This window comes from Magnolia sinica, chromosome 4, assembly GCF_029962835.1.
Source record: "Magnolia sinica isolate HGM2019 chromosome 4, MsV1, whole genome shotgun sequence".
NCBI classification, from domain to species: domain Eukaryota; kingdom Viridiplantae; phylum Streptophyta; class Magnoliopsida; order Magnoliales; family Magnoliaceae; genus Magnolia; species Magnolia sinica.
In genome coordinates, this window is record NC_080576.1 from 18072006 (window position 1) to 18086315 (window position 14310).

Genomic DNA, 14310 nt, shown 5'->3' on the forward strand with positions numbered 1-14310 from the left:
GTCCAGAGAGTGAGGGTTGTTCAACCTATGTGGGGCCACCATGATGTTATTAACAAATCGACTCAATCTTGTACGTTTTTTTTCTCCAAATGAACATGAAATAGTGGGGATTAAACGCCTGCGGTTGAAATATTCATGGGCTACTGAATGTTTGTGACAAATCCATCCCGTCCCTCTGTTTTGCATATCATTTAATGGCATTGGCCTAAAAGTAGGGTTGATACAAAGCTCGAATGGGCCAAATGACTAGAAGCAAAGACTAATGAACCCCTTTGAGCTTTGGATCTTTCACATTTCAGGGTGCATGCCCTAAAATGAGCTTGGAAAAACATATAAACAGGACGGATTTCTCACAAACAATTAGGTGGGCCCCACGTATGATCAGGGTTTTCGGTGGCACGCCCATAGTTACATCTTAATGGAGAGATTATCAAGTGCAGTAAAGTGAGAGCAGTCTAGTGAATACCAGAATACAGGTAACTACTCCTACCCTGGTGGTAGACTCCCAAGAGTTTCAACACCACATATTCGAGGGAAGGTTGTGAAATCCCACTGCAGGAAAGCGGCAGGTTTTTGGTCGATAGCTGGAAACCATAGTGAAAAATCCTAATCTTATTTATTTATTTATTTTTATTTAATTCACTAGATCCATCCGGTTGGGCCCCAAGATATTGTCCACTCAATGGCTAACTTTCAACCTATGATGTGAATACGAAATCTAACTGTTCCAGTAGGGTGGGCCCCCAATGAGGATTACTAATGCAAAAATTATCCCCATCTACTCATCAGGTGGGCCACACCATAGAAAACAATGTATAGCCATTGATAAATAGTAAAATATAAGTGCAGTCTGTCTAATTTTTTAATAACGTAACATGGTGGGCCAGCCTTATTGGATGGATTGGATGTCGCATGCACATGAAAATTTAGAAAATAACTGCTGGGTGGACCGTAAGATGTGTTCCAGCAAATTGGACCTGAGACCTTAACCCACTTTTTTGTTTTTTCTTCTTTAATAGCTATATAAAAGGATCCATATCTTTGGTAGTAAGAGTCCAAAAGAGAAGATTGACACATGATCTCAGTGACGTACAAATACATACATAAACATTCCTGGCCTCTTCTTCCAACCCTACTGATAAAGAAGCTACGCGGGCACTTTCCTTGTGGTTTTTCAACGGCTAGCGATCATTCGTTTTTATTTTGTTTTCTTATACTTCTTATTCTATTTCTAAAGAAATCCTAAGCTGTCAGTCTCTATTGCTTTGTCATCAATAATTCAGTTTTGGGCGATGCACTACAAAATCCAAACTGTCCATTGGTTAGTCCCTGCTTGCGATCGGCCATGACTCAAAATTCTCACCTATTAGGTAATCTCAACGGTTGGTAGGACTAAATTCAGAACCAAATACACGAGACACGCTAACCTGCAGGCACGTGCCGAAGCAAGCTCACTTGCGAAAACATTAATTTGAGGAAGGTATGTCCACCCTCTGTTGGGAAAACTCGGTTTTATTTTGAAAATCAACATATATTATTGACCAAACACTTACAACTAAATACATTTTTAATATTGGATCATCTTAATATTTTGATTTGTGTGACATTTGATTCACTTAATTAACATTTTGATTTTCATTAATACCCTAATTGATGGCCGGCATGGATAAAATATATGCTTCACAGTGGGCCCCACAGAGCAACCTGCATCCTGGGGTCACAAGCAAAACGATCCACTTTAGTATGTGTGGCTGATAAAAGCCTTGTTATTATATTAGCTCCAGATAGCTACAGTTGCTGGCCGAAATATGTGTCAGGGCTTTCAATCGAATGCGGGTTTGTCTTAAATAAATCATGTGAGGCCTACTTTCCACCGTCCAACGGCACATGGTCAGTTATCACGAGGTAGCACAATCTGAAAAGGACTGTACTGTATTAAAATGAGGAAAGTACTCATGAAAGGACCGGAGTCCTATGTAACACCTATTCTCCAGAAAGGTTGTTGGCCGTGGAGACAAAATCAGACGTATCCAAAGTTAGATGAGCTTTTTTATTTTATTTTATTTTACTTTAAGGATGGAATGTTTTTTTAAAGGCAATAAAGGATAACATAAGTGTTATCAAGCAACATATCTAATGTACACAAGAACAATTAATTATATTCTAAAATAATTAAATTATTGACTCCATCACTAAAATTATATCAACCGAAGGATTGAGCAGTTCAAACATTGGCCATGTCAATTGTTATGGGTAAAAATGGTATGATCACCCATGGGGTCAACTCGAACTCACAAGCATATGCTTTTGGACCTAGGGGGTTCCTGAACGGCCGTCTCATATCGTTCTGGGGAAGAGGAGGAGCCAAACTCTTAAGCCTAGGCCTCGGTACTGTACATATCCGAGCTTTAAACAAGCTTATCTGATCTTTAAGGAATTGATTTGTCAACCAGTGACGATCAGTAGAGAAACTCACTCTAAGCTAATCATTGAGATTAACCCGATTAATCGATAGCTCGGGTCAGCTCAGCTTCATCCTGGTTGATCAAGAGCTTGGATCAAGTCAACATAAACATTTATCTGGTCAAGAGCATGGTTCAAGTAGGCCTCGACCATCCATTACATGATTCTAGGGTCAACCACGTCAACACTTATCACCTACACAAATCCCATGTAATGGTTGAGAAACTTATACATAGAGATGTACACGAGTCGAACCGAGTTGAGCTTGGCACAACTCAACTCGGCTCGGCTTGGTCCATGAGTTTGACTAGCCAGCTCGGCTCAGTTCAGTCAGTAGATCGGGCCAATTCGGGCCGAGTTCAAGCTAAGATCGAGCCAAGTTCACCTGTGCAACATTTTAACAAACACATGGACTACATTTTCAAAATCTTATCGTATGTAAAACAACAACAGTGGTTTTACATGTACTTCATCAAACACCTTGTAAGCAACGTAAAAATCAAGAAAAAAATGGTATTTGTTTCATATAGACACCTTCCTTGCCACCAGCCACGCTTCGTTGAGTCATTTCATCAAACACTGGGTGAGCGACATCAATATCAAAGTAACTGAGTCACCAAACTAGTTTGATTTGAGTTGAATCGAGCTTAGGCAAGCTCGAACTTGGTTCGTAATTTTTTTCACGCTTTGAAAAAATCAACTCAACTTGGCTTGAACTCAGTTTCGAACCGAGTCAAATCAAGCTTTTTCGAATTGAGTCAAGCGAACTAACCGAGCTAACTCGGTTCTTGTATAATCCTATTTACGTGTAATTGGTTGAGAAATTTATGCAAAGATTATGCCTAAGGTCAAGAAATGTCTCTAGCCTACCTACACTATAAATAAGGAGTCCATCTACACAAAAAGGTATGCATCATCTCTCACCAAAAATCTATCGACACTACCAAACTCAAATTTTTAGCTTGACTTTGGCATTAGAGGGTCCCCTACTCTAGCCAGGCTTCTTTTGTCTTCTTTCTTTCTATGTAGGTAGTTGAAGGTCTAAAAAGGGTGGACTAAAATTTTTGCATCAACATCAATCAACACTTCAAAAATATTTGTTAGTCACTCGGTTGTGATCTAATTAAAGATGTACATCGATTAGGGATGTTAAAATTAATTTTATAATCAAATTTGAACTCTTATAAATATACTATGTGATTTCAATGCATTGATATTTTAAAATTTTGTTACATTTTGAATACAAGTTGTCAAGCACAATTGAAAAATTCAGAATCAAGGTAGATTTTGAATACATGCTACCAAACGACCCTGATGCTTAGGTGAACGGTGAACGATGAACTAATGACATTAATCTTGACCGTAGGACGTGGGCGCGCGGGAGGAAAATTCCTTGAAGGTTACAGTGATCTTAACCGTTTGCGAGTGGAATTTCACTTGTACCCATGAGAACCACGGTCGACCACATATCCAATGATCCCAACCATTGAATTTCACTTGTATCCATGGAGCTCATGATTGCAACAATCTGAACCATTGAAATGACAGTACAACGATCCAGATGATTGATTTATGGAATTTCACTTATATGCATGGCTCCCACGGTGAACCCAAGTTTCTAATGATTCTAACCCTTGAATTTCATTAGTATGCTTGGGGGCCATGATTCCATCTATCCTAACCATTGAAAGGATGGTACGGTGATCCGGGCCATTGAAACAATTTGGATTGAAACTTTCATCATCTTCGGAAAATGAGTTATAGTCCACCATGGATGCCCCACTCACCAAAATCTTCAAATCAGAGGGTATCCTACGGCCCTTCGTTCCCAGCCGTCTATATGCCAGCCCTGCAAATAATGGGTAGGATATTACCATCTGGGATAATTTTATTGAATGGACCATCCGTAAGGGCCCCATCGTATCAATAGTTTGGAGGGCAATATACGTAGTTTACATGTGATAGTGAGATGTGTCAGCTGTCAACCGGGCGGTCGTTCCGTGGGAGCTGTTATGGACGGCCCATGTTTCAAAATCCAGACGTATCCACGCGATCACATCAGCCCCTTTTCTTCACTTTCCTGCATGAAGCGTCAACTATTAACAGTATTCATCTTCTACTGTATCTTTGGAGACAACTGATCAAGCGTCCAGGTTCATCTCATCCATCTGTATATTGAACAATTTTCCATTCACGGTAGGGGCCACTAAATGGACGGTGTAGAGTGATTAGTCAGCCAACCACGAGTACTATAGAGAGATGGCTCTACCATATTCCGTTCATAGCTCTTGCACACGCTTCAATCCAGCTGGGCTCAGCATTTATACGATATATGCCAGCTTAGTGTCTTCGCGCAGTTATAGACGAGTATCTAATTCTGACATGTGTGGCCCATGATTAGGCAATCCAGACCATTGAACTGTTGCCTCCCACCGTAGATGGGCTATGTCCCCAAAATCTCCAAAAGGGGTCCATCCATGGGAGAAAACTCAAAAGATCAGTGGTATGGATTACGAAACAGTGGGCCTATTTGTCAGAATTAAAAACCTGCGTATACTCTTGAAGGACACAAGTGTCAGTTCCCGTAAACATGGCCAACATATTTGAGATCTGGCTATCCTGCTGGATTCTAGGACTACGATAGAAGCCATACGTAGAAACTCACGAGACAATTCTAACCATTGATCATAGACAAGTAGCCATTTTTCTATTCAGTACTTTTCAATCCTCCAATTGGAACGTTGTGATCATTCGATGTATATGGCTTCTTTTAACGCATATGTTTTTGTTGAGCCACTCACACGTGTCAGTTAGCACGTACGAGAAAGATGGGCTATAGCATTCTACCGTGTAGAAGTGGATTTCTAAGTCAATTCAACCGTCCACATTCAACCTATAAGGGCTCCCTACCTGATGGGTAGGGCCACGTGATGAACGGCCCGATCCCTGAGACGTGTCCCGTCTGCTCGGATCTCTCACGTGAGGGGCCAATAAAACTGAAGGTATCGAATAGGAACCGTGCAACAGGCCTGGCCCATTGACAGCCTACCGTCCAAAAATCTACGTTCAGCGAGATGTAGAGATTCTTATGCTCCGTTAATAAAAGTGGGTGCCAAGGAAATCGGTGATACTGACCATTGATATGATGGAACCCACCATGAACGAACTATTCCCATAAAATTTCTCTCATCAGACGGTCCTAACCGGTTGATTAGTGGCCTGCTCAACAGCGATCCACATTCAAGATTTTAAAAAAAGTAAAATGAACAACAAAAAAAAGGACAAGGGTTCTTTGGCAACTGGTATGTTCGGTCGGGATGTCCATCGAATCAACGATCATGATCATTGGATTGTGACCCTGAAGCTGTACAGATTCAGGGCTCTAGGTCGCTGTATCTGACAGTGGATCATGCAGTCCCTTACGTGGCCCATGAATGTTTTGACGGTGGCCGTCTCCTCCCCACTGTTTCCTGTCCTGTGGCCTACTTGAGTTTTGGGATCTGTCTCATTCTGAGCTCCTATGTTAACATGAGCTGATAAAACGGATGGACGGGGCGGATTCTCACAAATATCACGATAGCCCCCACCAAGCTTCCGATCGCAGGAACTTCCTGCGGTAGGGTTAGGCAATCCGCGTTCCTTATTCCGACGCCGATTTCCTGCCAAAGCCTTTCACGAGAAGTTACTGCGCTGAAAACCAAGGTGGAGCCCACCGTGATGATTGTGAGAAATCCATACCGTCCATGCCTTTTTTTAAGGTCATTTTAGGTAATTATACTAAAAGTGAGCAGGATCCAAGACTCAAGTGGGCCTCACTAAATGAAAAGGTGGTTAGGGAAATGCCTACCGTTGAAATCTCCCTGGGTCGAAATTGATGTTTAAATGCCATCCGTACCATTCATAACGTCATTCCTACTGTGATGAATTGTCAACACAAGTACTACTCTCATTCAAAACTACTGTGGCCCAACAAATATTTCAAATGTAGACGTTCAATCCTCACGTTTTCGGCTCACTTGAGTATTGAATTCAGATCATTTTTGGTCCGATTATTAAAATGATCTTAAAAAACGGATGGGCGTGGTGGATTTCTCACAAACATCACCGTGGGCACCACCTAGGTTTCCAGCGCCAAAGGCTTTGGTAGGAAATCCGTGTCCTCCTTATTCTAGCGGGGCGCGGATTAGGTACTACCCCCGCCTGTTCAGAGCTCGGGACAGGCAGAGGTTCCGACAGCCACTGAGGGGCCAGCGTGACGTATTACTTTTATCCACACCGTCCATCCTTTTTTTTCATATCATTTTAGCGGTCAGGACCTAAAATAAGGCATATTTATGTCTCAAATGGACCACACCATAGGAAGCAGCGGTGGTAAGGATTCCCACCATTAAAACCTTTTTAGGGTCCACCATATTGTCTACTTTCCATCCAACCTGTTGATATGGTCATATATACATGGATGAAGTGAAAAAAGAAAATATCATCACCCCCAAGAATTTTTCAACGGTAGGAATTTAATCCCCACTTTGTGGTCCAATTGAGCACTGGATCTTCCATATTTTTGGGATTATAATCTAAAATGATATGTAAAAATGGATGGACTGTGTGGATAGAAAGTCGGTGGCAGACACTCTACCTAATCCGCGCCCCTCATTCTATGCCTTGTAACGAAGAAAATTGTTTTTTTTAATGAACGGTTTCTACTTCGTAGAAAGATTCTATACCAACCATAAAATCAGTCCATGCATCCAGTGTACGTTATCAAAGATGGGTCCACACGGTTTGTTCCGATGTATTTTCTAGGCTACATCCAAGGTGATCATCACAAGCCATCACCACCGTCCAATATTGATTGGTTTTCTTCGTTATGGCACACCCATCATTGCCCGATCATCAATCATCATCATCCTCTGATGGATTCAAATCTCACAACATAGTGTTAGCAAGTTGTAGCAGATGGTGGGCGTGGCAATGGGTTGGTTTCGGTTTCGGTTTCGGTTTCGGTTGGGGGCAGCCCAAGCCCTACCCATTTACTAAACTGGTCAACAATTCTGACCAGAATCTTACCAGCTGGTGGCTCGACTCAACTCACCTGACCCGACCCATTTAGTCATCGAGTTCAATTAACCAACCCAGCAGGACCCAACTCCATAGCCAAAAGGCACACCCACGCCAGGCCAGGTCGAATCATTTATTCTATCCACTGATGTGTTTTGATATTTGGCAGAGGTCAGGTCAAGTTATTTAGCCTGGCTCATTGATAATACATATGGGCAGGTCCCCAGTAATCCTTTAAAAAAAATAAAAAAATAAAATAAATAAATAAATAAATAAATAGCCAGAGACTGGCCATTACCCATTTAGCTTTGCCTGAACCACCTCAAAAGGCTGGTTAGGCTAGTCGACCAATGGGTAAACCCAATCCATTGACACATGTAAGAAAAAGAAGAAAGAACAGCTTAAAAGCTGAGTAGAAAATCAAATGAGAAACGACAATAAGATATGGGTAGAAGATGGTTACATGCATGTGAATAATGAGAAGACTTGTCAATCAAAAGAAAGTCAATAACTATCGTTAAGATAATGCTAGCCTTCAATGTCTTTGCAACCACAGAGACTGAAATGAACGATAGATGCGGCCATGAGCTTCAGCTTCTTAAATAAACAGGCGAAAATCTGGTGCTTGATGCGTCCTCGTCTGTTCCGTTGCTGCCCTCGCATTGATTTGGTCGCCGGTGGGATGAATCCTGGACGCTCCATCTTCTCGACGGTGTAGATGGGTTTGAGTGAAAACAAGAACTACAAGATGTGTGTAAGATGAAGGAAGGAGAATAAGAGACTGGAATGATCAAGTGTATTTATTCTGTGTATATATATATAGAAGGGAAACTACCTGCTGCTTCTAAACGCTTATGTATCTGATGTAGGTGTCCAAGCGCTCAATCAACGATTCAACATACACGTGGTACATATCTACATGAGCCTGAGTTGGGCCTTAATGTGAAGAGGCTTGCCCCAAAAATCACGTGGATTGGCATTACGCCAAAACTGTGAAAAAAGGACGGTCTAAAACCGTCTCAAATGACCAAAAAGGACGGTCATGAACCGTCGCAAGGGCTGTCAAATTTTGACGTGTCGTATTACTTAAAGGACGGTCGAAAACCGTCATTTTTATTGATGGAAAAAAGACGGTCCTGGACTGTCCTAAAAAGGATGGTCGTGAACCGTCCTTAAAAGGGACGGTCTTGGACCGTCTCTTATAAGCCTGTAAAGGACGGTTCATGACAGTCCTTTAAAAGGACGGTCATGGACCGTCCTTAAAAAAGACTGTCGTAGACCGTCTCTGATAAGCCTTCAAAGGACGGCTATAGACCGTCCTTTAAAAGGACGGTCATGGGCCGTCCTTAAAAAGGACGGTCATGGACCGTCTCTTATGGGCCTTTAAAGGACGGCCATGGACCGTCCTTAAAAAGGACTGTCATGGACCGTCCTTTGAGGGTCACTATACACCTGTTACAATATATTTCATCGTATTCTTCCTGATATACACCTGTTATATAATATATTTCATCATATTCACATTCACATCCATCTAAACAACCCAAACTACGTAAATCCAACATAAACTACATTCATCCAAACATAAACTACATCCATCCAAACACAAGCAATCTTATCCACATTACATTCATCCACACATAAATACATATAGGTTTAACATCATAAAAAAAAAGAAAAAAAATCAGCAACAATTTTCTCTGTCTTTCACCTGAAAAAAAAATATTAAACCAACAAAACATTATAATTCAGAATCATGAAGAATTTTATAAACTTCTTCCAAAAAAGTGGGCACTTTTTAAAAATAAAACTGATCATTAAAATAGGTTTACGTTTAGGTTTTAGGTTTTTAGTTTAGGTTTAGGATTAGGTTTTAGGTTTTAGGTTATAAGTTTAGGTTATAGGTTATAGGTTATAGGTTAAGGTTTAGGTTATAGGTTTTGGTTTAGGTTTAGGTTTTGGTTTTGGTTTAGGCTTAGGTTATAGGTTTAAGTTAAGGTTTAGGTTTTAGTTATAGGTTTAGTATATAGGTTATAGCTTTAGAGAATTGAGAATAGGTTAAGGTTAAGGTTTAGGAAATCGGGTCCGATTTCGAGATCAGGTTTAGGTTTGGGTTATCAAGTTTAGGTTTAAGTTTAGGTTAGGGAGTTGAGATTAGGATTGGGTGTAGGTTTAGGTTCAAGGATTTGAGAATACATTTCGATTTTAGGTTTAGGTTTAGGTTTTAGGCTTATGTTTAGGTTATAGGTTTAGGTTATAAGTGCAGGTAATATGTTTATGTTAGGTTATAGGTTAAGGTTTAGGTTTAGGAAATCAGGTTTGGGTTCGGGATCGGGTTTAGGTTTGGGTTTTCAAGTTTAGGTTTAGGTTTAGGTTAGGGAGTTGAGATTAGGATTAGGTGTAGGTTTAGGTTTAGGGATTTGAGAATACATTTCGATTTTAGGTTTAGATTTAGGTTTTAGGCTTATGTTTAGGTTATAGGTTTAGGTTTAGGTTTAGGTTATAGGTTAAGGTTTAGGTTTAGGAAATCGGGTTCGGGTTCGGGATCGGGTATGGGTTTGGATTTTCAAGTTTAGGTTTAGGTTTAGGTTAGGGAGTTGAGATTAGGATTAGGTGTAGGTTTAGGTTTAAGGATTTGAGAATACATTTAGGTTTTAGGTTTAAGTTTAGGTTATAGGTTATAGGTTTAGGTTTAGGTTAAGCTTTAGGTTTAGGTCATAAGCTATAGGTTTAGGGAATTGAGAATATGTTAATGTTTAGGTTTAGGAAATTGGGTTCGGGTTCGGGATCGGGTTTAGGTTTGGGTTTTCAAGTTTAGGTTTAGGTTTAGGTTAGGGAGTTGAGATTAGGATTAGGTGTAGGTTTAGGTTTAGGGATTTGAGAATACATTTAGGTTTTAGGTTTAGGTTTAGGTTATAGGTTACAGGTTTTAGTTTCGGTTTAGGTTTAGGTTTAGGTTATAAGATATAGGTTTAGGGAATTGAGAATAGGTTAATGTTTAGGTTTAGGAAATCGGGATCGGATTCGGGATCGGGTTTAGGTTTAGGTTAAGGAGTTGAGATAAGGATTAGGTGTAGGTTTAAGTTTAAGGATTTGAGAATACACTTAGGTTATAGGTTTAGGTTTAGGTTTAGGTTATCGATTTAGGTTTAGGTTAGGTTATAAGTTAAGGTTTAGGGAATTGAGAATAGGTTGAGGTTCAGGTTTAGAAAATCGGGTTCGGGTTCAGGATCAGGTTTAGGTTTGGGTTTTCAAGTTTAGGTTTAGGTTTAGGTTAGGAAGTTGAGATTAGGTTTAGGTGTAGGTTTAGGTTTAGGGATTTGAGAACACATTTAGATTTTAGGTTTATGTTTAGGTTATAGGTTATAGGTATAGGTTTAGGTTTCGGTTTAGGTTATAAGCTATAGGTTTAGGGAATTGAGAATAGGTTAAGGTTTAGGTAGGTTATAAGCTATAGGTTTAGGGAATTGAGAATAGGTTAAGGTTTAGGTTTAGGAAATTGGGTTCGGGTTCGGGATCGGGTTTAGGTTTAGGAAATTGGGTTCGGGTTCGGGATCGGGTTTAGGTTTGGGTTTTCAATTTTAGGTTTAGGTTTAGGTTAGGGAGTTGAGATTAGGATTAGGTGTAGGTTTAGGTTTAGGGATTTGAGAATACATTTAGGTTTTAGGTTTAAGTTTAGGTTATAGGTTACAGGTTACAGGTTTTAGTTTAGGTTTAGGTTAAGGTTATAGGTTATAGGTTTAGGTTTAGGTTTAGGTTATAAGATATAGGTTTAGGGAATTGAGAATAGGTTAATGTTTAGGTTTAGGAAATCGGGATTGGGTTCGGGATCGGGTTTAGGTTTAGGTTAAGGAGTTGAGATTAGGATTAGGTGTAGGTTTAGGTTTAAGGATTTGAGAATACACTTAGGTTATAGGTTTAGGTTTAGGTTATAGATTTAGGTTTAGGTTAGGTTATACGTTAAGGTTTAGGGAATTAAGAATAGGTTGAGGTTTAAGTTTAGGAAATCGGGTTCGGGTTCAGGATCAGGTTTAGGTTTGGGTTTTCAAGTTTAGGTTTAGGTTTAGGTTAGGGAGTTGAGATTAGGATTAGGTGTAGGTTTAGGTTTAGGGATTTGAGAATACATCTAGGTTTTAGGCTTATGTTTAGGTTATAGGTTATAGGTTTAGGTTAAGGTATAGGTTTAGGTTTCGGTTTAGGTTATAAGCTATAGGTTTAGCGAATTGAGAATAGGTTAAGGTCTAGGTTTAGGAAATCGGGTTCGGAATTTGAGAATAGGTTTAAGTTATAGGTTTTGGTTAAAGTTATATGTTAAGGTTAAGGTTATATGTTTAGGTTTAGGTTAGGTTATAGGTTTTTGGTTAAGGTTTAGGTTATAGTTATTGGTTTTTGGATTTGAGAATAGGTTTAGGTTATAAGTATAGGTTTAGGTTAGGTTATAGGTTAAGGTTTAGGCTTAGGAAATCGGGTTCGGGTTCAGGATCGGGTTCAGGTTTGGGTTTTCAAGTTTAGGTTTAAGTTTAGGTTAGGGAGTTGAGATTAGGATTAGGTGTAGGTTTAGGTTTAGAGATTTGAGAATACATTTAGATTTTAGGTTTAGGTTTAGGTTATAGGTTACAGGTTTTAGTTTAGGTTTAGGTTAAGGTTATAGGTTATAGGTTTAGGTTTAGGTTTAGGTTATGGTTTAGGTTATTAGATAATAGGTTTAGAGAATTGAGAATAGGTTAATGTTTAGGTTTAGGAAATCGGGATCGGGTTCGGGATCGGGTTTAGGTTTAGGTTAAGGAGTTGAGATTAGGATTAGGTGTAGGTTTAGGTTTAAGGATTTGAGAATACACTTAGGTTATAGGTTTAGGTTTAGGTTACAGATTTAGGTTTAGGCTAGGTTATAGGTTAAGGTTTAGGGAATTAAGAATAGGTTGAGGTTTAAGTTTAGGAAATCGGGTTCGGGTTCAGGATCAGGTTTAGGTTTGGGTTTTCAAGTTTAGGTTTAGGTTTAGGTTAGGGAGTTGAGATTAGGATTAGGTGTAGGTTTAGGTTTAGGGATTTGAGAATACATTTAGGTTTTAGGTTTATGTTTAGGTTATAGGTTATAGGTTTAGGTTTCGGTTTAGGTTATAAGCTATAGGTTTAGCGAATTGAGAATAGGTTAAGGTTTAGGTTTAGGAAATTGGGTTCGAGATTTGAGAATAGGTTTAGGTTATAGGTTTTGGTTAAAGTTATATGTTAAGGTTAAGGTTATAGGTTTAGGTTTAGGTTAAGGTTATACGATTAGGTTTAGGTTAGGTTATAGGTTTTTGGTTAAGGTTTAGGTTATAGTTATTGGTTTTTGGATTTGAGAATAGGTTTAGGTTATAAGTATAGATTTAGGTTAGGTTATAGGTTAAGGTTTAGGCTTAGGAAATCGGGTTCGGATTCAGGATCGGGTTTAGGTTTGAGTTTTCAAGTTTAGGTTTAGGTTTAGGTTAGGAAGTTGAGATTAGGATTAGGTGTAGGTTTAGGTTTAGGGATTTGAGAATACATTTAGGTTTTAGGCTTATGTTTAGGTTATAGGTTATAGGTTTAGGTTAAAGTATAGGTTTAGATTTCGGTTTCGGTTTAGGTTATAAGCTATAGGTTTAGCGAATTGAGAATAGGTTAAGGTTTAGGTTTAGAAAATCGGGTTCGAGATTTGAGAATAGGTTTAAGTTATAGGTTTTGGATAAAGTTATATGTTAAGGTTAAGGTTATAGGTTTAGGTTTAGGTTAAGGTTATATGATTAGGTTTAGGTTAGGTTATAGGTTTTTGGTTAAGGTTTAGGTTATAGTTATTGGATTTGAAAATAGGTTTAGGTTATAAGTATAGGTTTAGGTTAGGTTATAAGTTAAGGTTTAGGCTTAGGAAATCGGGTTCGGGTTCAGGATCGGGTTTAGGTTTGGGTTTTCAAGTTTAGGTTTAAGTTTAGGTTAGGGAGTTGAGATTAGGATTACATGTAAGTTTAGGTTTAGAGATTTGAGAATACATTTGGTTTTAGGTTTAGGTTTAGGTTATAAGTTATAGGTTTAGGTTTAGGTTTGGTTTTGGTTTTGATTTAGGTTATAGGTTAAGGTTTAGGGAAAGGTAATAAGTTTTGATTTAGGTTATAGGTTATAGGTTTAGGTTTAGGTTTTAGGTTTAGGTTTAGGTTTTGATTTATGTTATAGGTTATACGTTTATGTTAAGGTTTAGGTTTAGGTTTAGGTTATAGGTTTTGGGATTTGAGAATGGGTTTGGGTTTAGGTTATAGGTTTTGGTTATAGGGTATAGGTTTAGGTTAAGGTTTATGTTTAGGTTATAGGTTTTAGGATTTGAGAATGGGTTCGGGTTTAGGTTATAGGTTTTGGTTTTGGTTTAGGTTATAGGTTTTGGGATTTGAGAATGGGTTCGGGTTTAGGTTATAAGTTTTGGTTTTGGTTTAAGTTTAGGTTATAGGTTTTTGGATTTGAGAATGGGTTATGGTTTAGGTTTAGGAAATCGGATTCAGGTTCAGGATTGGGTTTAAGTTTGAGTTTTCAAGTTTATGTTTAGGTTTAGGTTAGGGAGTTGAGATTAGGATTAGGTGTAGGTTTAGCTTATAGGTTTAGGGAAAGCTTAGGTTTAGGTTATAGGTTTTGGGATTTGGGAATAGTTTTAAGTTATAAGTATAGGTTTAGTTTAGGTTATAGGTTAAGGTTTAGGAATTTGAGTTTAAGCTATAGGTTTAGGTTTAGGTCTAGGTTTAGGTTTAGGGAATTGAGTTTAGGTTATATATTTAGGGAAAGGTTAGGTTT